Source organism: Mesoplodon densirostris, chromosome 5 (assembly GCF_025265405.1).
Source record: "Mesoplodon densirostris isolate mMesDen1 chromosome 5, mMesDen1 primary haplotype, whole genome shotgun sequence".
NCBI lineage: Eukaryota > Metazoa > Chordata > Mammalia > Artiodactyla > Ziphiidae > Mesoplodon > Mesoplodon densirostris.
The window spans coordinates 80,815,948-80,842,689 of record NC_082665.1 but is presented as its reverse complement, the minus strand read 5'-3'; the positions used below and the strand labels follow the sequence as shown (position 1 = coordinate 80,842,689).

Genomic DNA, 26,742 nt, shown 5'->3' with positions numbered 1-26,742 from the left:
GACCACTTGCCACTGACCACTGGCCTAGATACGTGACCAACCACGTCACCATTCTTAATTCCCCATTAAAGAATGTCATTTGAAGTATACAATAGGGCAATGCTTAAAAATTGTTATGAAACTCCACTGTCCCTCTGCCTGTTACACCCCACCAGAGGGAATTAGAGCGTGATTGCTCACAGCTTCTGATGAATACAGATACCAAGAAAATCACCAGGTTTATGTGTGAATCCACTGGGCATCAAATATTCATCTTTTTTCTAGTTCAAGGATTTTTCTCAAAATATCTTTGAATCATATATATATATATCTTTTTTTTAAATTTCTATGTACTGGGCATATTACCAAGAAATACAAAACCCAGTCTTCTGTGTCCAGGTTGAGCTGAAAAGCATTTTAAAAGTGTTTGTGATAACATTTCTTATTAAAGAACCTCCTTGCCTGGCACACACTCACATTCTCAAATACATTCTACTCCCCCATATCTGTGGCGACTTGGTCCAATTGAATAAATACAAAGATTAGGGTCTGTGGTTTGTGGGGGAAGCTTACAAGATGGAATCCACCGTAGGCTGGGCTTTTTTGTCATTGATTTCAAAGGGAATTTTCAGAAACAGACTGTCCAAAGAGAACAATTGGTTATGCACTTAAAGATTGCAGGCTTTGCACATTTTCAGCTCTCTGGGGAGTAGGGTGGTGGTGGGGAATGGAGAGCCCTTGAAATAAGTGCTCAGAGCACTGGAGTACATACACAGTGGACTCTTCCTTGTGATTGGTTTATTCAAAGCAGAAAATGTTATGCAAACACAAAGAACTGTCTTCAGGGAGGACATATTTCACATTCTTGTCCTTTTAATGGGCCTAATGATATAAAATTGCATAAAATAAGTATTGCCACTAAATGAAAAGTACAAATCTCTTTCCTTCTTGCTATCCCATTTCCCTTAAGGAGACTCTTTCAAGCACTCTGCTTTATATAGACTGTGCTAATTTCTCCATAGCCAAAGGACCACTGGGGAGAAATTTATATCTAAAATATAGACATATGTATTAGGATTCCTCAGGAAAGCTATGATTCAATGACATTTATAGGGGGGAGAAACCAATATAGACCATTCTTACTCTTACAATGATGTTTCTGGAAAGGGTATCGTAGATCAAAATGATATAAGTGGAAACTGATTTAAGTGTGTGTATATGTTTGTGTGTGTTAAGTTTCTGACTGATCTGATGCTCAGATTTGATAGAAATGGCCCTAAACAACATATTTAACCAATGATAATTTTTTTTTCTCAGGTAGATCACACAAAGGTAAGGACAACATAATTGGGTAAGCATAGAAACTCTGAGCAGATAGTGTGCAATAACCTTTGAATCATGCCTCAGGAAGTGTCCTCGCAGGCATGTTTTGTTCAGTTCACCCCCAGAGAGCAGTATGTGGAATTCCTCTCTTTACCCCAGTTTGGATAAGACTTAGCTGATCAGAAAACACAGTGTGCTCAGATCCAAGAGAAACAGAAAGCTGGGACCTTGTGAGCCCAGAGAGAAGCCATTCTCGGGATAAGCAGCCTGCAGCAGTCAAGGGAAAAGGGGCCTCTTTGGAAATGAGGTTGATTACGATATTGTGCTTAAAACAAACTTTGAACAAAGACTAAAAGCAAAGGCCATTTAGAAATAGTCAAATATCCCATGTGGCAAGAACAGCTCAAGAAGCAAAATTCAAACAGAACAAGAATAGAAACTGTTCTCTAAGGGGTTTTGCCAGTTCCTTCTTGAAGAGGGACAGAACATCAGTATTTGCTGTATATAATGAGGCTTAAAATCACTGCATATGGTTTCGATTATACAGAGTAGGTCCAAGCATTTTCAACTCATTCTTTTTTCATCTTCCTAAGGTCCCAGTACAACATCTCTAGATGAAGATATTGGGGCTGACTGAACCTTATTTGTCACTTGTCTGGTGAACTTAAGATTCTGACTCTGAGAGTGAGCTCACTAGGGAAGTATCACTCTTTACAAAATGTTGCTTTAAGGGCTTATTTATGTCTTGGGCTACTATTAGATACAAATGGATAATATAAAGATTTAAGTGTATAAAAATCAATTTAACAATGTAGCATGATAATAAGTCATGTAAAATTGTTTTATATGATATAGTATAAAAGTGTTTCATAGAACACTCATTCCTTGCCTTATTCCTACTGGAAAAGAAATGACAGATGAAGGAGAACTTTCATTAGAGTCTCAGAATTAAGAAGTTCTTCTTTCAACAAGATTTTCATAGAAACGTGGAAAAAGTAACCAGGGCACCTTGATTACTAAGAAACTGATCTGGGAATTCTTGTTTACCTGCCTTCCATTTACCAGTATAAATTTCTACGGAGCAAATGTCCACATTAGAGATTAAGTTTTTGGTGATTTTGCTGTTCTCAAAAGAGGACAATCTCTCCACTGTCTTGAGCTGATTTCTCACCAGCGTCTCCAGCTTCATGTGCGTGCTGATGTTATGAAAGGTAAGTGTATGTACTTCTAAAATTCCATTATTCAATACATGTTGATACATGCATGCTGTATTGCCTGAAATAGACACTAAATTTATATTTATTTATTGAATGAATAAATGAATGACTAGATGTGGTAGGTACTCTGCAAGAATGTGAAGAATGTTTAGATGAATAAGATTTATTGTATATTAGAGATTTAAGATATACTTTCTAATATTTTTACATCTCAATTAGAATGCTTCTTATAGTCAATAGTCAAAATTATCATAGGCAATGGGTCTCTTTCTTAATGGTACACAAATTAATGCTGCATCTTACAACTGATGGTATCTTTGATTTGATGATTATGTTATGTCACACATCTAACTGAGAGAACATGGCTTGTGCAAAAACCTTGGACTGGAACCAGAGTACAGTTTTCCTGACTCTTGGCTGAATATATCGTACCACACCAATTTACATGATAAAAATTTCATAAATAATCCCAATCTGCACTGACTTTTTTTTCCTTTCGGTCAAAAAGCTATTTGGTTTAAAACTGGCTGTTTGTTTTTATCAAACATACCAGATCTTACACATTTCAATGAGTTTTTCTTCAAAGTAAGCACCTTTGAAAATTAGACACTTTTATTCTATTGATGTTGTCATAGCACAAAACATCCCTGGGGTTTGTTTGATGTCATTTTCAGAGGAAGTTTATCTGTTAGAAAAGAATGCCAACCTTCTCACTTAGAACAGTAGTACTATTACTTCCTAGAGGGCATTTCAGAAATTTGCAGAAGTGATTTGATTGTAACAATGATTACATTGCCACTGCCTTTTAGTAGGTATAAGTCAGGGACAAGCTTGTGCCTAATCTTTGTTGAAAGCTCCCTACTTTTCCATCCCCTACACCTTCGGTCCCTGTAAAAAACCTCACATGCCACCCGCTGCAGACATCCCAGCCCAGGTGGACATCCCAGCCCATACATCCACACTATCCAGGGAAGAGATCCACAGAAGAGGCTGTACAGGCCCTTCAGGCAGGGAGTTCTGGGTATGCAGGGAAGATGGTGCAGAAAGGGGAGCAGCTGGATGGGCACATCCCTTGGGTCCCAAGGACTCTTTGCTCTCTTGGGGTCAGAGTAGGGTCCTGGACTGCCTGGGGCAATATTGGTCATGCTGCCCTGCAGGCACAGCCCAGCACAGCCAAGCAGTGTATGTCCTGATGACTCCCAAATGTTCTGCCAAACTAAACCACTTCAAACATAAACTGGTTCATAAAAATCCTTTAAAATCTTTATAAGAAGTTACTCAAAAAGCCCAGTCTTCTAGAAGGACTTTATTTGGAAGAGAGAAGCCTGTATGGAATAAAGATGTTGTCATAAAAATTATCAACCAGTTTATTCACTGAACACATTCTGTCTACCAATTTCAACTATTCATTTAGTTGGAAAGGTTGTCTGCACAATAGTGCAGGTACCACAAAAGCAAAGAAACTTTGTGCAAACAGCTAATAGATGAGACCTGAAAGCCTTGTAACAGATTTAAAACTACGTAAGTAGTACAGAGATCTCACTGAATTTCATTAATTAGGGTTGTTTTAAAATATCCCATGTTATTGCCTACTTATATACACATAATTTAAAATTTTCCTAGTGCAATGATAAAATAATATATTGACATTATTTCTTTGGGGGTTACCTGCAGTCTTACTCTGTTACTACCCCTCTAGTTCTACCACACCATTTCTTTACAGGTCCCTACATTACATTACTATTTGTTTTCAAATGCATCCTTTGCTCACTTTGCCTGTGGATGGCTAAAACCTTCAGGGCCTTTGTCTGTACTAGAACCTGAGTGTGGCCTCCACAGGCCACAGGACCACAAGGCAGGAACTAATGTGCCACCTCATTTCTATTTTTTCCCATAGCATAACACTGAGAATGATTCTCATACTACACTTAAAAGTCAAGCCCATCATGTTATTTGCCATATTACACTTTCTCATGACTTCTACAATTTATCTTGGCCCATTACCTCTATTTCAGTAAGGCCATTTCCCTTTCTCTTATAATAACACATGTCACTGAACATCTGCATATAGGAAGAAATGAGGGAGGGAGGTAAACTCCAGCCAGAAGCCGGGCAATTCCCACACCTCAGTTCCCGACATCACAATAGGCTTTCTTCTGCACAACCTAGAAATCCCTCACTCCCTTTCTAGAAATCCCTCACTCCCCTTCAAGGAATCACTCTGTGAAATAGAGGGGAGGAAAGGGCGTGTAAGAACACAGTAAACAAGTCCCCAATTCAACAAGATTTGAAATGGTATTCAAAAATGGGAACTGATTATTTGCATTTGAAAACTGAAACAAGGAGTGATCAGAAGTACAAAAGGCAAGTAAACCATAAATATAAAAGTAGTGTTACTCTGCAGCCAGTTAAGCCAACCGTGCTCTTTTCCCCATGGGAGAACCATGGGCAATGGCCACAAACAGCAGCCTCCTTGGTAATGTATGCAGCCTTTTGCTCATGTGGGTTGTCCTAAGGGACCTTGGAGACAAGCCTTTCCAGTGGACATTCATGCCTGACCTCATGCTCTCCCCAAACTAGGCTCCAGACATGTATGTGGGGTACCTTTGGAAAGCCCTAGAGCATAGTGGCCAGGGTCCACCCGCTTCAGCCAAGTCATCATGTCCAGGCACACCAAGCTGCAGAACAAGGAGCATATGACTGAGGCCCTACACAGGGCCAAGTTCAAATTCCCAGGCTGCCAGAAGAGCCACATCTCCAAGAAGTGGGAATTTACAAAGTTTAATGCAAGAGAAGTTGAGGACATGGTGGCAGAAAAGGGGCTCATCCCAGATGACTGAGGGATCAAATACATTCCTAATAGTGGCCCCTTGGACAAATGGTGGGCCCTGCACTCCTAAGAATCTCAGGGCTGTTCCCACCTTACTCACAACCCCCAATAAATCCTACTTTCCTGTCCAAAAAACAAAAGGAATGTTAAACATAAGTGAAAACATTAAATATACCAAAACAATTGCTCAGAAGAGGAAAACTGAATGCAACATAAATCTGTAGAGGAGTTATGATGTTTGTTTTTTTGTTTGTTTGTTTAAAGTTCAGAGATATGTTTTATTTCATACTCTTTCACTAATGCTCTTTGGAGATAAATCATTTCATTTATATGGGCCTTAGTTTTCACAACTATAATAGTTGGAAGCTTGACTAGATGATCTGTATGTAGTCTTCCAATTCTAAAATGTTCCACTAATTTGGATTCCTACAATAATTGCCCTTGCAATACATGCATGCTGCCACCAAGTAGCAGTAGAGATTACTAGTTCCCTAGTGGGGAGTGCATTTTGACATCAGACTTATCCGTCAATAGTACAACCTGGCTTCCCTGGTGGCGCAAGTGGTTGAGAGTCCGCCTGCCAATGCAGGGGACACGGGTTCGTGCCCTGGTCCGGGAGGATCCCACATGCCGCGGAGCGGCTGGGCCCGTGAGCCATGGCCGCTGGGCCTGCGCGTCCGGAGCCTGTGCTCCGCAATGGGAGAGGCCACAACAGTGAGAGGCCCACATACCGCAAAAAAAAAAAAAAAAAAAATAGTACAACCTGTTAGTATAACTATAAAATGACAAAATAATCTGGTATTATTTCCTGTAAAGCAGAAGCTTTACATTGTGTCTGTGAATCGTATCAGAATATGATGTTTGTTAACAGAGCCAACTTCGTGCTACATTTTGTTAGTTAGGAGCATGAACTCATGAGAAACACAAAGTCCTGCTGATTGTGGGGACCCCTACCTCCTCAATCCCCTCTATTCTGCTCATCTAAGCTCTGTCTCCCCCTTCTCTTGAATCTTCAGGCCGAGACCTTTGGTGCACTGACCACACACAATATCACACATCTGTGTGCACCAGGGACCAGCTAACCCATCCGTCTATCTGTGCTCACAGCCCAGCTTACAGTATAAAACTTCAGTCACATGTTAGCTGTCATCACGATCTCCTTTCACATCAAAAGGGTTTTAGACAACATCCCCAGGAACAAAAGTATAATCAGCAGCAAAGCTTTTCAATTCTTCCTACTTAAGCATGTGTAATCTATTTTTATTCCACATGCAGGTACAATTCACTCTCCCTTTTGCTGGACTAGCTACAAAAAGAGATGGAATGTCTTAAAATAAAGATTCAATGGTATAAAAAAAATAGGAAGTTTTAGTGGGAAATGTCCTGTGAAAGGAGACCTGAGTCCTAGATCCAACTACATCACTGGGTACTTACTGTGTGACCCAGGTCGTGCTAAACAGCACCTTCCTGGACTTGGGTAGAGCAAACACACTGAGCAACAAAACCCAGCATAATGTTTTTCTCCCTTAAAAAAAAAATCCTAATTCCTTTACAGATCTTTTGTGTTACATTCACCTTTCTTCTTCTGAGCAAATGAACAACTCATACACCAGGCATCATGCTAGATGCCCAGAAAACAAGATGGATATGAACATGGTCCCCACACCAGGTACCTTCAAATCCGGTGAGGGAGATGGTCATGTATACAAATAATTACAAACAGAGGCATGTAGGGAGGAACACAGGTGGACAATGATCAATTATTCTCAAGAGAGCTGCCTCATTTGTGACACAAAAACCTTCCCTGCTCGTATACAGAATGTTGTGAGGATCGAATGGGACACCATCTGTGAATGCACTTGCCTGTCTTTCTTATCTGGTCACATCTAAACTGTAGTGTTGGGCAAATTGTCAACAGACAAAGGGGAGATAGGGCAAGTCATATTTCATATTTCACTACTTTCCCAGATTAGTTCACCATATTTAGGTAATTGATTCTAAAAGGCAGCCTTCCCTGAAGCCAATGGGTTAAGAATCAGTTAGAGGGCTTCCCTAGTGGTGCAGTGGTTGAGAGTCCACCTGTCGATGCAGGGGACACGGGTTCGTGCCCCTGTCCGGGAAGATCCCACATGGCGCAGAGCGGCTAGGCCCGTGGGCCATGGCCGCTGAGCCTGCACGTCCGGAGCCTGTGCTCTGCAATGGGAGAGGCCAGCCCACAACAGTGAGAGGCCCGCGTACCACAAAAAATAAAAGGGAGAAGACTCAAATCAACAGGATTAGAAATGAAAAAGGAGAAGTAACAACTGACACTGCAGAAATACAAAGGATCACAAGAGATTACTACAAGCAACTATATGCCAATAAAATGGAAAACCTGGAAGAAATGGAAAAATTCTTAGAAAAGCACAATCTTCCGTGACTGAACCAGGAAGAAATAGAAAATAGAAACAGACCAATCACAAGCACTGAAATTGAAACTGTGATTAAAAATCTCCCAACAAACAAAAGCCCAGGATCAGATGGATTCACAGGTGAATTCTATCAAACATTTAGAGAAGAGCTAACACCTCTCCTTCTCAAACTCTTCCAAAATATAGCAGACGGAGGAACAATTCTAAACTCATTCTACAAGGCCACCATCACCCTGATACCAAAAGCAGACAAAGATGTTACAAAAAAAGAAAACTCAGGCCAATATCACTGATGAACATAGATGCAAAAATCCTCAACAAAATACTAGCAAACAGAATCCAACAGCACAATAAAAGGATCATACACTATGATCAAGTGGGGTTTATCCCAGGAAAGCAAGGATTCTTCAATATACACAAATCAATCAATATGATACACCATATTAACAAATTGAAGGATTAAAACCATATGATCGGGCCTCCCTGGTGGCGCAAGTGGTTGAGAGTCCGCCTGCCGATGCAGGGGATACGGGTTCGTGCCCCGGTCTGGGAGGATCCCATATGCCGCGGAGCGGCTGGGCCCGTGAGCCATGGCCGCCGAGCCTGCGCGTCTGGAGCCTGCGCGTCCGGAGCCTGTGCTCCGCAACGGGGGAGGCCACAACAGTGAGAGGCCCGCATACCGCAAAAAAAAAAAAAAAAAAAAAAAAACCATATGATCATCTCAATATATGCAGAAAAAGCTTTCGACAAAATTCAACACCCATTTATGATAAAAACTTTCCAGAGGGGCTTCCATGGTGGTGCAGTGGTTGAGAGTCTGCCCGCCGATGCAGGGGACACAGGTTCATGCCCCGGTCCAGGAAAATACCACATGCCGCAGAGCGGCTAGGCCCGTGAGCCATGGCCGCTGAGCCTGCACGTCCGGAGCCTGTGCTCCGCGACGGGAGAGGCCACTAAGTGAGAGGCCCGCGTATCGCAAAAAAAAGCAAACAAAAAAAACTCTCCAGAAAGTAGGCATAGAGGGAACTTAACTCAACATAATAAAGGCCATATATGACAAACCCACAGCCAACATTGTCCTCAATGGTGAAAAACTGAAACCATTTCCACTAAGATCAGGAACAAGACAAGGCTGCCCACTCTCACCACTCTGATTCAACATAGTTTTGGAAGTTTTAGCCACAGCAATCAGAGAAGAAAAGGAAATAAAAGGAATCCAAATCGGAAAAGAAGAAGTAAAGCTGTCACTGTTTGCAGATGACATGATACTATACATAGAGAATCCTAAAGATGCTACCAGAAAACTACTAGAGCTAATCAATGAATTTGATAAAGTAGCAGGATACAAAATTAATGCACAGAAATCTCTGGCATTCTTGTACACTAATGATGAAAAATCTGAAAGTGAAATCAAGAAAACACTTGCATTTACCACTGCAACAAAAAGAATAAAATATCTAGGAATAAACCTACCTAAGGAGACAAAAGACCTATATGCAGAAAATTCTAAGACACTGATGAAAGAAATTAAAGATGATACAAATAGATGGAGAGATATACCATGTTCCTGGATTGGAAGAATCAATATTGTGAAAATGACTCTACTACCCAAAGCAATCTACAGATTCAATGCAATCCCTATCAAACTACCACTGGCATTTTTCACAGAAGTAGAACAAAAAAATTCAAAATTTGTTTGGAAAAACAAAAGACCCCGAATAGCCAAAGCAATCTTGAGAATGAAAAATGGAGCTGGAGAAATCAGGCTCCCTGACTTCAGACTATACTACAAAGTTACAGTAATCAAGACAGTATGGTACTGGCACAATAACAGAAAGATAGATCAATGGAACAGGATAGAAAGCCCAGAGATAAACCCATGCACATATGGCCACCTTACCTTTGATAAAGGAGGCAGGAATGTACAGTGGAGAAAGGACAGCCTCTTCAATAAGTGGTGCTGGGAAAACTGGACAGGTACATGTAAAAGTATGAGATTAGATCACTCCCTAACACCATACACAAAAATAAGCTCAAAATGGATTAAAGACCTAAATGTAACGCCAGAAACTATCAAACTCTTAGAGGAAAACATAGGCAGAACACTCTATGACATAAATCACAGCAAGATCCTTTTTGACCCACCTCCTAGAGAAAGGAAAATAAAAACAAAAATAAACAAATGGGATCTAATGAAACTTCAAAGCTTTTGCACAGCAAAGGAAACCATAAACAAGATGAAAAGACAACCCTCAGAAGGGGAGAAAATATTTACAAATGAAGCAACTGACAAAGGATTAATCTCCAAAATATACAAGCAGCTCATACAGCTCAATATCAATAAAATAAATAACCCAATCCAAAAATGGGCAGAAGACCTAAATAGACATTTCTCCAAGGAAGATATACAGATTGCCAACAAACACATGAAAGGATGCTCAATGTCACTAATCATTAGAGAAATGCAAATCAAAACTACAATGTATCACCTCACAGCAGTCAGAATGGCCATCATCAAAAAGTCTACACACAATAAATTCTAGAGAGGGTGTGGAGCAAAGGGAACCCTCTTGCACTGTCGGTGGGAATGTAAATTGATACAGCCACAATGGAGAACAGTGTGGAGGTTCCTTAAAAAACTAAACAATCCCACTACTGGGCATATACCTGGAGAAAAGCATAATTCAAAAAGAGTCATGTACCACATTGTTCATTGCAGCACTATTTACAGTAGCCAGGACATGCAAGCAACCTAAGTGTCCATTAGCAGATGAATCGATAAAGATGTGGCACATATATAAAATGGAATATTACTCAGCCATAAAATGAAATGAAATTGAGTTATTTGTAGTGAGGTGGATGGACCTAGAGTCTGTCATACAGAGTGAAGTAAGTCAGAAAGAGAAAATACTATATGCTAACACATATATATGGAATCTAAAAAAAAAAAAAATTGGTTCTGAAGAACCTAGGAGCTGGACAGGAATAAAGGTACAGGGAGATCAGCTCCGTGCTTTGTGACCACCTAGAGGGGTGGGATAAGGAGGGTGGGAGGGAGACACAAGGGGGAGGGGATATGGGGATATATGTATACGTATAGCTGATTCACTTTGTTATACGGCAGCAACTAACACAACAATGTAAAGCAATTATACTCCAGTAAAGATGTTTAAAAGGAGTAAAAATAAAAACATGAAGCAGATAGTTTCTTAAAAAAAAAAAAAGTACTTCTTCATCTAAATGTCTACACCCAGCAAAAAGTTATGGCTGGATTTGAACTGACAAGAATAAAGACAAAATTCATATTTTTCTTTCCCTAATTTTAGGGTTCAGCTGGTACCAGGAATCTGTTCACTGTGGTAATTTGATCACCAAGGCCAAATAATACTCCTCATTGACTTGAAAAATAGCTGGACATGTAGAATAGCATAAATGCTTTTTGGTGAGGCACAGTCTGACATCTTCTCCATAACAGAGTTTTATTTACAAGTTACTAAATCAACCTTACTGCCAGGTAGTAATTTGATACTTAATGATCATTATTCCTATACTTTCACCATGAGGTTGACATGATGGTTAACCAGAGCCCACACTACTTGGTTTGGTTCAAGGTAGGGGACTATGTAAAAATTTTTTAATAACATAGTTCATTTGAAAACCTGCAAAAAAATTCATATAAGCAAAGACAGCCTTACGGAGTTTGAGTCTGAGATTCCTGCCTTGAGTTGCTATTTTAATGCAGGGCTATTCTATTGGATGATGGAGATGTTCTGTATCTTCACTGTCCAATACAGTAGCCATTATCCTCATGTGAATGTTAAGCACTTGACTGTGGCTAATGCTACTTGAGGAACTGAATTTTAATTTTAATTTTAATTTAATTTAGTGTCAATTAACTAACTTATACAGCCACATGTGACTAGTGGCTACCATATCGGATAGCACAGTATGAGTTCTGTTCTCAAACACTACTGATTCCACCACATTGAAATTTAAGTATTAAAAGCAGTTTTCTAAACTACCTAATTCTTCTGCAGTGAGTTACTAACTTCAGAGCACCAAAGTTTTGTGAATCCCATAACTGACTTTGTAAAATGCTTTTCCTTGTTTTTCTGATCTTATTTCTGTCTTAAAGCAGGGTCAGTGGGGATTCTAGTTTCCTTTGGTTTAAGTTTGAAGCAGCTAATCAAATGAAGGAGATGAAGAGTTGTTTTATTCATTTGGAGCCAGCAGAGTAGGCAGACTCCCAGGCTGTTCCAAGGTCAAGCTGTGTTTTTTTTTTTTAACCCAAGGATGCCGGGATGCTGCCTGGCAAATAGCTTCACTTTGAGTCACCAACGAGAATGATCTGAAGAAATTTCCGACACCACATGTCTACAAGGGATGTTAGTGGCCCCCTTATCCTTTTTTAAGTAAAAGACTCCATGTGTTAATAACATCTGTGATTCTCTTCAACCTGACTCTGAATTGCTGCAGACTCAGTTGAACATACAATGAAATAAGACAACAGTCCTTGCAAGATGGTCAGGAGGGAGATGATTGAAGGCAGCTGATGGGAAGTTTTGTTTTGAGAGCTAGTTAGTCTTATTAGCGTCTAACATAAGTTGCATGTAGCAGGTGGTCAAAATTATTAGCTGATTGTTGCATAATTGATAGACCTAAAATTGGAAGAAATACCAGATTTACATATTGCACAAAAATAAACAGTGATAGTACATTGCTACCCTATGCTCTTTTTTGCTTAAAAGCATCCAGTATAAATATATCCTAAATATACAATCCATTCAATTTGGCCTCAAGCAATGTTTAGTAAACCATGTTATGATTTCAAGTGATGAAAGCACTTCAGATGTGAGTTTTCCAAAGCCTTCTTTTATGTGCCCAATGCTGAAAATCAGGTATCCCAAGCGCACTCTTCTAATGTTTGTTCTGAGGTTTTGTGAGTTCTCAGGATGCTTTCATACCTAAATCAAAAAATTCATATGTGTCATCGTGAGTAAATTATTAGTAATGTCTTTTTAATATGGATAGTCAAAGCAGTTATTTTTACAGATAAAAGTAGAAATACCTTGCCAATAATTCTTCACTCATTTTTATCTGGTCTCACATATATAGATATTTTGTAGGTATTTAATTCAAAGATCAACCATTTTATGAAAAGTGTGAAGCTACAGTGCTTTGCTTCTGTGGACTAGCCTTCAGAGATTATGAAGAAACCCATGTGTGGGTAGAACTAAAAACATTTTTCAGGGCCTCCCTGGTGGCGCAGTGGTTGAGAGTCCGCCTGCCGATGCAGGGGACACGGGTTCGTGCCCCGATCCCGGAGGATCCCACATGCCGCGGAGCGGCTGGGCCCGCGAGCCATGGCCGCGGAGCCTGTGTGTCCGGAGCCTGTGCTCCGCAACGGGAGAGGCCACAGCAGTGAGAGGCCCGCGTACAGCAAAAAAAAAAAAAAAAAACAAAACATTTTTCAAAATGTACATAGATGGCTATATTCAAAAAGAAAATAAGACAAAAGTGAAATACTAGTTAGATCTCAAATCAGCATGAAATGAAGTTATAGGGGAAAAAAACCTCCCTCTGACAGGAGTCCGGCACACCCGTGTTAGGAGTTTGGCAGTCAGATAACAACAATCTTTTTCTTGGTATCAGTCCTCTGGGGATGGCGGGTAAGGTGTGTGTGTGTAAACTAATGACTCCATATTTCAGTTTGGGCATCAATAAAAGGGCCGTTAATAATAACACGAGACAAGAAAGACAAACAGGTAGTAAAGGTCACAGGGTTTTTTTTTTTTTTACAGGAAGTAGAACGGTGATGTTGGAGGTGATGGAGGTAATACAGGTAATTCCAGGCATTTGATGAGAGCTCCCCGGGAGCCAGCCTGCCCATACCAGGCCCTCAATTCCTGTTAAAGAGGAGACACAGGCCTGCCTTAGAGGGGAGTCCTGAGCTGCTTAAAAGTAATGTATTTGAGGTTACTCCAAGTTACTAAATTGCAGTGAAAAGATAATTGCCTCAGGAATGCAGTAGTTTAAGGAGTTGTTTTAAAGTCAGACAAGGGAGAAAAGATTTGATAGCGCAGGCTCTCTCTGAGGTTTCTTTTCATGTGAATGAGAAGGTAGATGAGTTAAGCGATTGTGTGGAAGCACTTTAGAGACGAGAGCCACGAGCAGCGGCGGCGGCGGAGCGCTCCCCTACCGCCTCCTTCCTGAGGCAGTGGCGGTACCTCGGGGCCTAATTAGATCGGTGGGCGATTTCCCTTCCGGACACGTGGGAATGAAAACCAGGATGCAGGGAACACAATTATACCAGAATACACTTCGCTCACAGAACCTCCCAAATCGCTCAACCCCTGCTTTCTTCTTTCTATTCGTACCCTTACTCGTACCTTCAAGCCCTTGCACCTAGATTATTAAAATAGCTTTCTATCCGTTGCCTATGCACCATTCTTCCAAAAATACTCTTTTAGGATGTAAATTTGATCTTGTTATTTCTTACCTAGGAACGCCTCAGCAGTCTTCCATGGCCAGTTCCTCCAATGATCTATTTCTTTCCTGCCTCTTAGCTCTTGTTCTAGCAATCTCCTCACCCAGAAGGTGTGCCAGCACAAGGAGGAAGAGAAGGAGAAGCAGGATGGAAAAGAGCAGCTGCCTGCTCCTGAGTTCCTCCTGGGTTATGTGCTTGATAGTTGTAACATTATTTCATTTTCTCCATAACCTTATGGGATAGGTATTGCTCTTTCCATTTTATTGAGGAAAAAAGTGAATGGGCAGAAGGGATAAATAAATTGTGTAAGTCATCTTTGTAGTAAGACTTAGAACCAGCAATCAATCCAGATCTGTCTCCAAAACTTGTTTTATAACCATCGCTTCTCAGTCTTCAAATATAATATTCCCTCCATATCAAATGCTACCCACACCCCTGTCTTGGACCAATTGTTGAACTCTTATTCATCCTAGAAAACCCTGTGCATGAATCACCAACTCTTCAACGTCATCCTTGACTCTCAAGAGAGCATTCATCAACTTGTTCTACTACATTATGACTATGTTTTAAACAGCAACATTGCCTGTGTCATATCAGCCTCTAATTATCTGCATGACATGACTCTTTCCCCTACTAGACTGCTCTTGGAGTTGCTTGAAGCCAGGAACCATGTCTTTCCTTGCTCTGAGCTCAGTGATTTGCATACTACCCAGGGCACAACTGGTACTCTGTCAATCTTTGTTGATTTGAACAATCGTGTTGTGGAAAGAGTAAACTGGTAGATCAAAAGCCTTTGGTTAAATTCTTAACTAGAATTTAGCAAACCATCTATGTGAGTATTAGCAGATTGTTTAACCTCTTCAGGCCTCAGAAAACTTATTGGTAAAATTAATGGAGGAATTGGGGATGAGATACTGAATTATCCCCAATATCTCCTCAGATTCTAAAATTCTGTGCACTTACTCTTTGCATACAATGTGTGTGGAGGGAAAACTACTGTAATAAGATGCAAAATGAAACACAGCATTTGTATAATTGCATTTGCTGAATAGTTGATGGAACTTGACTATATTTATGGGGTAATGGGGGGAGAGGCTAACCATCTCATAAATAAACCATTTGATGAGTTTTTAATGTGTTCCATATTAAAAATGCATTACTTTCCATGCTAAATTAAATAGCATTTAAAGCTGACGTTTCATCAGGAACAAGAAAAGGTTGCCCACTCTCACCACTATTGTTCAACATAGTTTTGGAAGTTTTAGCCACAGCAATCAGAGACAAAAAAGAAATAAATGGAGGGGCTTCCCTGGTAGCACAGTGGTTAAGAACCCACCTGCCAATGCAGGGGACACGGGTTCAAGCCCTGGTCCAGGAAGATCCTACATGCCGCGGAACAACTAAGCCCATGCACCACAACTACTGAGCCTGTGCTCTAGAGCCTGTGAGGCACAAATACTGAGCCCACGTGCCACAACTACTGTAGCCCGCGTGCCTAGAGCCCGTGCTCCACAACAAGAGAAGCCACCACAATGAGAAGCCAGCGCACCACAATGAAGAGTAGCCCCCACTCACCACAACTAGAGAAGAGCCCGCGCACAGCAATGATGCCACAATGCAGCCAAAAGTTAATTAATTAATTAATTAATTAATTAATTTTTTAAAAAAGAAATAAAAGGAATCCAAATCAGAAAAGAAGTAAAACTGTCACTGTTTGCAGATGACATGATACTATACATAGAGAATCCTAAAGAAGCTACAGAAAACTACTAGAGCCAATCAATGAATTTGGTAAAGTAGCAGGATACAAAATCAATGCACAGAAATCTCTTGCATTCCTATACACTAATGATGAAAAATCTGAAAGACAAATTGAGGAAACACTCCCATTTACCACTGCAATGAAAAGAATAAAATACCTAGGAATAAACCTACCTAAGGAGACAAAAGACCTATATGCAGAAAACTATAAGACACTGATGAAAGAAATTAAAGACAATACAAACAGATGGAGAACTATACCATGTTCTTGGATTGGAAGAATCAACATTGTGAAAATGACTCTACTACCCAAAGCAATCTACAGATTCAATGCAATCCCTATCAAACTACCAATGGCATTTTTCGCAGAACTAGAACAAAAAATTTCACAATTTGTATGTGAAACACAAAAGACCCCCAAATAGCCAAGGCAATCTTGAGAAAGAAAAACGGAGCTGAAGGAATCAGGCTCCCTGACTTCAGACTATACTACAAAGCTATAGTAATCAAGACAATATGGTACTGGCACAAAAACAGAAATATAGATCAATGGAACAGGACAGAAAGCCCAGAGATAAACCCATGCATATATGGTCACCTTATCTTTGATAAAGGAGGCAAGAATATACAATGGAGAAAAGGCAGGCTCTTCAATAAGTGGTGCTGGGAAACTGGACAGCTATATGTAAAAGAATGAAATTAGAACACTCCCTAACTCCATACACAAAAGTAAACTCCAAATGGATTAAAGACCTAAATGTATAGGCCAGACACTATAAAACTCTTAGAGGAAAACATAGGCAGAACACTCTATGACATAAATCACAGCAAGATCCTTTTTGACCCACCTCCTAGAGAAAGGAAAATAAAAACAAAAATAAACAAATGGGATCTAATGAAACTTCAAAGCTTTTGCACAGCAAAGGAAGCCATAAACAAGATGAAAAGACAACCCTTAGAAGGGGAGAAAATATTTGCAAATGAAGCAACTGACAAAGGATTAATCTCCAAAATATACAAGCAGCTCATACAGCTCAATATCAAAAAAACAAACAACCCAATCCAAAAATGGGCAGAAAACCTAAATAGACATTTCTCCAAAGAAGATATACAGATTGCCAACAAACACATGAAAGGATGCTCAACATCACTAATCATTAGAGAAATGAAAATCAAAACTGCAATGAGGTGTCACCTCACAGCAGTCAGAATGGCCATCATCAAAAAGTCTACAAACAATAAATGCTAGCAAAAGTGTGGAGAAAAGGGAACCCTCTTGCACTGCTGGTGGGAATGTAAATTGATATAGCCATTATGGAGAAGAGTATGGAGGTTCCTGAAAAAATTAAAAATAGAACTACCATATGACCCAGCAATCCCACTACTGGGCATATACCCTGAGAAAACCGTAATTCAAAAAGAGTCATGTACCACAATGTTCATTGTAGCACTATTTACAATAGCCAGGACATGCAAGCAACCTAAGTGTCCATCGACAGATGAATGGATAAAGATGTGGCACATATATACAATGGAATATTACTCAGCCATAAAAAGAAATGAAATTGAGTTATTTGTAGTGAGGTGGATGGACTTAGAGTGTGTCATACAGAATGAAGTAAGCCAGAAAGAGAAAAACAAATACCGTATGCTAACACATATATATGGAATCTAAAAAAAAAAAAACAAAACAAAACAGTTCTGATGAACCTAGGGGCATGACAGGAATAAAGACGCAGACGTAGACAATGGACTTGAGGACACAGGGAGGGGGAAGGGTAAGCTGGGACGAAATGAAAGAATGGCTTGGACATATATACACTACGAAATGTGAATTAGCTAGTGGGAAGCAGCTGCATAGCACAGGGAGATCAGCTTGGTGCTTTGTGACCACCTAGAGGGGTGGGATAGGGAGGGTGGGAGGGAGACACAAGAGGGAGCGCATATGGGGATATATGTATATGTATAGCTGATTTACTTTGTTATACACTAGAAACTCACACAACATTGTAAAGCAATTATACTCCAATAAAGATGTTTAAAAAAAAAGCCGAGGGCCTCCCTGGTGGCGCAGTGGTTGAGAGTCCGCCTGCCGATGCAGGGGATACGGGTTCGTGCCCCGGTCTGGGAGGATCCCATATGCCGCGGAGCGGCTGGGCCCGTGAGCCATGGCCGCCGGGCCTGCGCATCCGGAGCCTGTGCTCCGAAACGGGAGAGGCCACAACAGTGAGAGGCCCGCATACCGCAAAAAAACAAACAAAACAAACAAACAAACAAACAAAAAAAAAAGCCGATATTTCCCTTCTTACCTTTAGTTAAATGAGATTTCTGCTTATTTTGGTTATATGATTAAGTAGCACAAGCTACTTGAGATGTAGACTAATATTGGAAAATATCCCTCTAAATATGAAAAGAGGATTTTAGAGCCAGAAGAGAACTAAGAACCAGATCTAAAGTTCAAGGAATGGAGACAGCATACAGGTGGTTAATGGTGAGGTAGCCTCATCCCCAATTTCCAGATGATTGACTAACTGGAATCTTACTGCCATGAGTTCACTGCCATGCTGTTCCCTCCAGATATGATCAGTAGGGAGTGTGGTCAACATATGCAGTCGATTTTGCCTCACCATAATCTACTCCCCTTTTCTCCCATCAAGAGTAGTCTGCCCCTCCTTTCTAAGCGAGGGGTGGAGCATGAAGCCACAGAAGTCAGTTAGCTTCTCCCATCACCCAGATCCAGGAAGTGGTCCAGAGTGGACAGGTCATCCAATCAAAACCAAGGAATCAATTAGAAGATGGAACTCCTAGGAAAAGAAAGCTCCTTCTTTCTTCCTTCCTTCTGGAAGTGAATGAGTGCTTTTGTCAGTCATCTTGAAGATGAGAGAAGAGCTTGGAGCTGTCAGAGACCCACCATCGTACAGAGCTGAGTGTGGAGCCATTACCAAAAAGAAAGTCACAAGTACAGAGAGAGAGAAACTAGATCCTTTCTACAGTGTTTGTACCTTAAATCCACCCTATCTCTGGACTTTTTAGTTACATGTGCCAGTAAGTTTCCTTTGTTACTTAAGCCAGCTTGAGTTAGTTTTTCTGTTACTTGCAAAACAAAACAAAACAAAACAACAACAACAAAAAAAAAAACCCATATATTTCTGATCAATGGTCTATGCTATTCAAGGTTATCTACAGAATGAAAGCATTCTGATAGAATGCATTTCAATTTCTTATCTACATAAAGGCACAAATTTTTTTCCAGGTTAAATTCAGAACGGGAGTCCTTATCTGTAAACCTTACTGCAGATCAAACTGCCGAATCTCAATACTTGTTTTAGATCCAAGGTAGCTCAGCAAAGAACTTCAAAAGTATGTACCTTAAATTCTTAGAATCTAATTTTAATTGCAATTTTCCTCCCTTTTGTAATAGTAATACACAAATTTGGAAATTAGGAATAGAGGAAGGGGGAAAATCATTCATATTCTTATCACCTAAAAGTAACAACTCCTAATATTTTGTTGTTTTTTCTTCTAAACTTTTTGCTATCCTTTTTTCTTTAATTGAGTCCATTCAGATTGTTAAGTATGATATCTATTTCTCTTGATTTAAAAAGTGAACATCAGGTCAATATGAAAGACTAAATTGATGTGGAACATCCCACACACACATATGCACTCCAAGCAAAAAGAATTGCTGAATAAAATGTAACAAAATAAATTTAAATGCAAGCTTAAGGCCTAGAAAGGGAAATCTCCAGATGTCAAAACAAAGGGAGCACCAAAATCAGAAAAGCAGACAACAAGGTACAGGCATTATGTCATTCAGGAAGCAGAGAAGCTCTGTTTCATGAGGCAAACAGATAACTCCATGAGTTATCTGTTTAATAATCCAGCTTTACAAACATAATTATTATTAGAAAATCACTCTATTTTCCGGTTATATGTTGGGCCAATTTAAGTTTTCAGCTATGATTTTGTATATTTTTCTCTTTGTTCATAGGTAGGAGGAAATCCAGAGATGCTGTTCAGTGGGTGGTAGTCAGAGTTCTGTTAATTAGGAGTTCCGAATTAATTTAAAATTTTTTCCTAAGTATTTTTTGTTCTTCTATCAAGCATATCTCTGGGTATAAAACAAAATACATAGCTCTCTCTGCTCTTACTAAGGTTAACAGTAGCCTCCATGTTCCTAAATCCATTTGGTCTCCTCTCAGTTCTCACCTTATTGACCTCTCAGCAGTATTTAACATAGTTCATCTCTCCAGCCTCTTTCATTTGGCTTTTTCTTCATTAGGCTTTTTCTCTTTTCTGTTGACACTTACTTGGTAGTCTCATGGCTTGACACTCTCATGATAGACTGATGACTTCAAGATGTATATCTTTATATCTTGAATATAAACCTGCAGCCCAGACCTCTCCCATGAACTCCAGGCTCTTGCCTACTTGATACTTTTCCCTTGTGGTCTAATAGGTGTTTCAACCTCACGTGTCCAAAAGCCATGCTCTTACTCTTCTTCCCCTGCAGTCTTAACTTATCCCATTTAAGGGCAACTTGACTGTCCCAATTGCTCAGCCAAGTAACTTAGAGTCATCTTTGATTATTCTTTATATCATATGCTATATCGAATTTATTTGTAAATGCTCTTAACTCCACTATTAAAAGTGACCCAAAATCAGACTGCTTCTCACCATTTTCACCCTCATTCAACCTACTGATACCTCTTACTTGGACCACAATAGTAACTTCCTAATCAGTAGCCCTGCTTCTACCTTTCAGTCTGTTTTCCAACTTAGCTGTTGGAATGTTATGCATTCCATGATGGTCCTGTTAAAAAAAGAAACCCTGTGTAAAAATAAATCAAATCATGTCACTCTCCTGACCAATACTCTCCAAAGTCTTCCATCTCAAACAGACTGGAAGCCAACATCTTGTAAATGGCCTACAAAGACCTGCATGATTTGGCTTCTGTGCAGTGAAGTATTAACCTTGACCAAAGAAAGGTCTGACCCTTTGCCCCCAGCTCCTGAGAGGTAAACTCTAAGCCCTTGGAATGCTCTACCCACCAGGAGTGTGTTTATCTACCTGGAGGCCTTGGGCCATGCCTGATGGTCTATGCTAAATGTGTGTTTTATAGTAGGGTCCTTGGGCCACAAAGAATCAGCTTGACCTCCATACAGGCAGGAGACCAAGGTCAACCACACAGGTGGTCAGTGTGTCTATGTGGCCGATCTGCAATGAGAATTCTGGGCACCAAGGCTCTGCTAAGCTTCCCTAGCTGGCAACGTTCTATGCACATTGTCACACACTGTTGCTGGGAGAAAAGCGCTCTCCACATGGCTCCACTGGAAAGGGCAGCTAGAAGCTCTGTGCCTGGTTCTCCTAGACCCCACTCTGGGCACTTCGTCCCTATGCTGATTGTAATCTGTATCTTTCTCCTATAAAAATTATATGTGTGAATATAAAAGCTTTGCTGAATTCTGTGAGTCCTTATAATGAATCACTGAACCTTAGGGAGGTCTTGGGAACCTCCTGAACTTGCAGCACTTCCTTTACTTTCTCAACATGTTTTCTTGCTACTCTACTGATCATTCACTCTGCTCATGTCCCACTGGCTTCTGTGATGTTTCTCCCTTATACACTTTTACTCTAGGCTTGTGCTGTACACAGTGTCTGGAGTACTCTTCCCCTAGAAGCCCATATGACTGTCCTTTTCACCTCCTTCAGACATTTATCCAAATGCTGTCTTCTCAGTGGGCCTTCCTTAGCTACACTATTTAAGACTGTAAATCGGGCTTCCCTGGTGGCGCAGTGGTTGAGAATCTACCTGACAATGCAGGGGACACGGGTTTGAGCCCTGGCCTGGGAAGATCCCACATGCCGTGGAGCAACTAGGTCCGTGAGCCACAATTACTGAGCCTGCGCATCTGGAGCCTGTGCTCCGCAACAAGAGAGGCCGCCATAGTGAGAGGCCCGTGCGCCGGGATGAAGAGTGGGCCCCACCTGCCGCAACTAGAGGAAGCCCTCGCATGGAAACGAAGACCCAACACAGCCATAAAAAAAAAAAAAAAAAAAAAAAAAAACAAACCTGTAACTCTCTCCTGACACATATACTCATCTTCCTTCCATGTATTGTGTTTCTATAGAGAACTTATCCTTTCTGAAATGTTACACACTTTATTTTGTTAGTTTATTGTCTACCTCACCCCAACTAGGATGAAATCTTAAGGAAAGCAGGGAACTTAGTCTGTTTTGTCACTGCTGTGTCCCCCATGTCTGGAATAGTGTATAATATAGGTGAGCACTCAGCAATAGCTCTTGAATGAAAGAATAAAATCTGTGTCTGTCTGGGAGGAAATAAGCTAAAGAGTTCAACAAAACAATAGATACTACACCCGAAACAATAAGGACTGGTTAGTGGTCGTACAAAATAACTTCATAAAAGAGTGCTACCAATGAATAGTAAAATATGGATTTGTAGATTTGGCTGTGTGAACCTGATTTTCCATCTTCTGAGAGAATATGTTTTGGATCACCCAACAATTTAAAGGGGTCATGAGATATAGCAGGGAAAATATTTAACCTATACAGGACATGCAGAAACCAAGGATAGGTGGACATGGAGTCAGAAATGGAAGGTCCTTGGATAGGAAATGGTTGTGAGGAAGGAGCAGAAAAAAGATAGTTGGACTCTGTCCACCGTCATTGAGTCTCAACCAGGCTCCCTCAAGAAATTAAAGCCCCTGAGTGGATAAGTACGACCCTATTGTTGCCATTGTCCATCCCACTAACACTGAATTGAACAGGTCAGGGTCTTGCTCAGGAGGTGGAATGGGGCCAGGCTCAAACGAGAAACCCCACAATGACCTAATGATACCCCAAGGTATCATCTTGCAATTGTTAATCACCAGCTGAAGAGTGCCTTTGTTGCATGCCATGTTGTTCCTGGAAAAGTCTGATCTGTACCAAGAACAAGAAGATCAAATCAGAACTCACAATCATCCACAAGTGCTGAGTAGAGAATCTCTAGTATATTTAGGATGATGTAGAGTCATCCAGGAATCCCAACAGGAGGGCTGACCCTCCAGACTCATCTCGGTCTTTTGGGAAATGACACCTGGGTATTATAATGAGACGATACCCTTCTTGTAATGAGATGGAAATGGAAATTGATTAGGAAAAGAGTAAACTAAAGAGGGTTAGTCTATGGGATTGATAGACAGGGGTAAGAAGGGGAGAGCTTGTGGTGGGAAGGAGTGGAGGAGAGACCCATAACTCCGTAATGTGGACACGTTAGCACCACATCTGAGGAGAAGCAAGGAATACTCAGAGTGAATGCTCTGAGTATCTCGTCTGGTCACAACCCAGGACTCCACTAGGACTGGACAGTGACATCACAGAGAATTTTCTGGAGGAAAGTACAGTGAAGACTCTGTGAATAGAGTGAAGTAACTGAGTGAATGGAAAGTGAAACGAGATGGATATCTGAGGAGAAGAAACAATAAAGTGGACTTATGACATTATAATGGGCAGCTTCAAAGGATTCTAACATCCAAGATTTAAGGACCTATTTCCTATGAGAACAATGCTGTCCCCCAAGTACCACTAAAACAAATGAGGGCACTTTGGATCTTTTCAGTAAAGAGAGAAGGTTGGGAAGTAAGTGGCAAGGAGGCTGTGGATGGAGAGTCTGGTGGAGCAACCCTCTGTGTCTGATAATCCAGCAGATTGTCTGCCAGTGAAAAATGAGGGCTTATTCCTCATACTCTTGCTTAATCATTCATTTATTCAGCAAACATTTATTGAGTTTTACACTAGATACCAGATTCTGGGAATTCTGCAATTAACCATACAGATAACATCCCTGTCCTCCTGGAGTTCACACTCCAGTGAAAGAGACAAACAATACAGAAACAAACAAATACAAGTGGTAAGAGGAAAAAAAATAGAAGAAAAAGAAAACTAAATACAATTTTCTTTCAGACAAACAAAAACTGAGGTCATTCAATTTAAGCCCAAAACGACTAGAAGAACAGAAACTTCCACAAGAATATCTGGAGAGTAGAAGGAATTCTATGTTTCCAGTTCAAGACCATTTCATCTGATGCGCAAAAGACAAGGTAAGCTTTTCTGATATTTGGGCTATATATGTTGTAATTTCAAATCAGTGGGGGAAATTTAGGCTATCAAAAATGACTTCGGGAATTTTAAAAGTATAAATTTAAGTTGCTATCTCATACAAGAACTTTGAGCTGTGATAGAGACTTACATATGAAGTATGAAACCATAAATGTGCTAGAATACATTGCGGAAAGACATATCTTTTATGGGGAAGACCTTTTGAAATAAGACATTAGAGCCATAAAACATAAGGGGAAAAAAAAAGAGTGGTAAGAGCAAAAATAGGGGTAAAGGAAGGAGGTGCTAATTTGATGAATTTTACAAAGATGTTACAGCAAGGATTAACCTTTTGGGAAATTATGCATAGAGATTCTGGTCTTACACAATGGTCATGTCAAGAAGCAATCATAGCTCCTTTTAAAAGCCATAACCAGGTTCTAAATGCACATGTTGTCACTGTGTGTTGAGTTATTGAATGCTGCAAAATTTCAAAAGCAGGGTGAATCAGTGATCTGTTACAGACCCCCCAAATGCTAAAGCAAGAGCTTAGATACTTAATGAGCTGCACATTCTGCACCCACACTCTACAATTTTCAGAGCTTCTATCTCATTCTGCCTTAACAAATTAAAAGGAATATCATGGAGGGAAAAATAGACAATTGGGTCGAAACTCCCTTATCTAAAACTATTCCACATGACCCACTGAGAGCCTGTGTCTCCCTGGCTGCTGTGGCCTCTCAGCTACTCCCACCTCTCCCAGTGGGCTCACCAGGATGTGTGGCCAGAAGCCACACTCTTCTGCTCTGCAGCCAGTTTGGAAGAGGCCTCTCCCTTTGGCTGCTGCTTTAGTTTCTTGGGGTGGTTCCCTGGCCAAGCTTTATGGGTGCCTGATTTGGAGGCTAGAGAGTCCCAGGTAATCGCATACTTGGCCTTGCCTGCCCTCCCTGCCTGTCAGTGCTCAGAGGACCTCACTCAGGTCCTGGTAATTCTCAATAGCCCCCCACAGGGCACGCCCCGCAGCAGAAGTGCTAAGCAGATAAACACAGGGGACTGAATTTATGTAGGTCAGTTAGGTCAGTATGTCTTTGAGATCCACCTCAGCTTTGAACCTAAAGGTCAAGATGACGATGTGGTGGCCTTGTTGGGGAGCTGTGGAAGACACAGTCCTCGATGCGGAATTGGTAGCTGTAGCCAGGAGGCCTTCGGGCCGAACTTATAGATTGTGTTGGCACCATAGCACCATCTCCCAACCCAAAGCAGACACTGCAATTAGTCACCACCCTCTTTCCCACTGACCTCCTCCCTATGCTAAAACTAATTCCAGTCCGAACTATGCCAGATTGAAGGAAATGAAAAAGCCATGACAACAAAATACAATATGTGATCCTGAACTAGATGCAGTACTGGTGGAGTAAAAAAATTGCTATAAAGGGCACTATTGTGTCTGCTGGCAAAATGAGAATACAGACAGTAGATCAGATAAAAACTAGGTAAATCTGACTGAAGTTGGTAATTGTACTTGGGAGTGTATGAAAGAATATCCTTACTCTTAGGAGGTACTGAGGGGTAAAGGGCTATTATGGATGTAACTTACTCTCACAAGGCTTGGAAAAATACATTGGAGGTGGGGGGAGGATGCAGAAAGCAAGCAGGTAAGAAGACGATCAAATGGAGCAAAATGTTAACAATATATTAAAGATTAAAGTGCTACAGATATTCTATATATTATTCTTGCAATTTTTCTGTATGTTTGAAATTATTTTCAAATAAAAAAGGTTTTTTTTCATAATCTGATTTTAAGACTAGACAGGTTGTCTAAAAATAGCTCCTCTACTACCTGAACTTCCACCATTAGAGGTTTCTTTGGATATGACATATTTTACAGATACCCCAGGACCCCAGCTTCAACTGGGACCGCTTTGCCTTCATGTGTTTTTCTGCATCATAATTGAAACACACTGTCCTGGAATGTATCTTCATCTGAACATTGGCGCACATCACAAAATGTATAATTGAAATCTTAGGGAGCATCAGTTGATAACTAGCTAAGGGCAAGGCAGAGGAATCACTGATGAGAGGCTAAAGTGTTAGGCGTGGAGAGGTGTCCCATGATAAGCAAAAACGAGCCCTGGTCACAGAGGAGGAAGGGCACCATCATTCGACCACATTCTAATTTGGTGCTGAGCCAGACCTGCAGGGTCATGGTTCTAAGAACATTCGTGGGTTCTGAGCCAGACTTCTCCCAGGCAATCCTGACAACACAATCCTTCCAGATTCACTACATCTGCTCCATCTTAACTGTGCGACAAGATGCTTTCACCTGAGCTGGGGCAGAAGACATCAACAGAACATTCTCTGAAGGAAGGCCAAGGGGATGACATGTCTGCCTTTCTTTTCTCCACCAGTCACCCACAGAGGTCTGTAGTGTGGTTCAGAATCCCATTCTTGGAAACTCCCAGACGTAGAAAATTTGCTCTATCAAATATCTAACTGGGTTAGGTTATGATCATATATCCCTGCTACAAGATTCTCAGAATCCTAAGTGTACTGGTCATAACTTCTTACTTTTTCTCACTATAGAAGATTTCCCATTGTGATGTAAAAAGAGATGCTTCTTAATTTTCACA

At 40.6% G+C, this 26,742-nt stretch overlaps 1 protein-coding gene and 1 non-coding gene across 4 annotated transcripts in view; one reads left to right on the top strand and one right to left on the bottom strand.

The window, feature by feature from the left end:
* KCNAB1 (potassium voltage-gated channel subfamily A regulatory beta subunit 1) overlaps positions 1–26,742 on the bottom strand; it is a 415,500-nt gene that overhangs the window by 346,948 nt on the left and 41,810 nt on the right. The gene's annotated exons all lie outside the window — the stretch shown is intronic.
* On the top strand, positions 4,918–5,052 carry LOC132491466 (small nucleolar RNA SNORA70). The gene has a single exon (XR_009532684.1). It is a non-coding gene; the product is annotated as a small nucleolar RNA SNORA70 (small nucleolar RNA).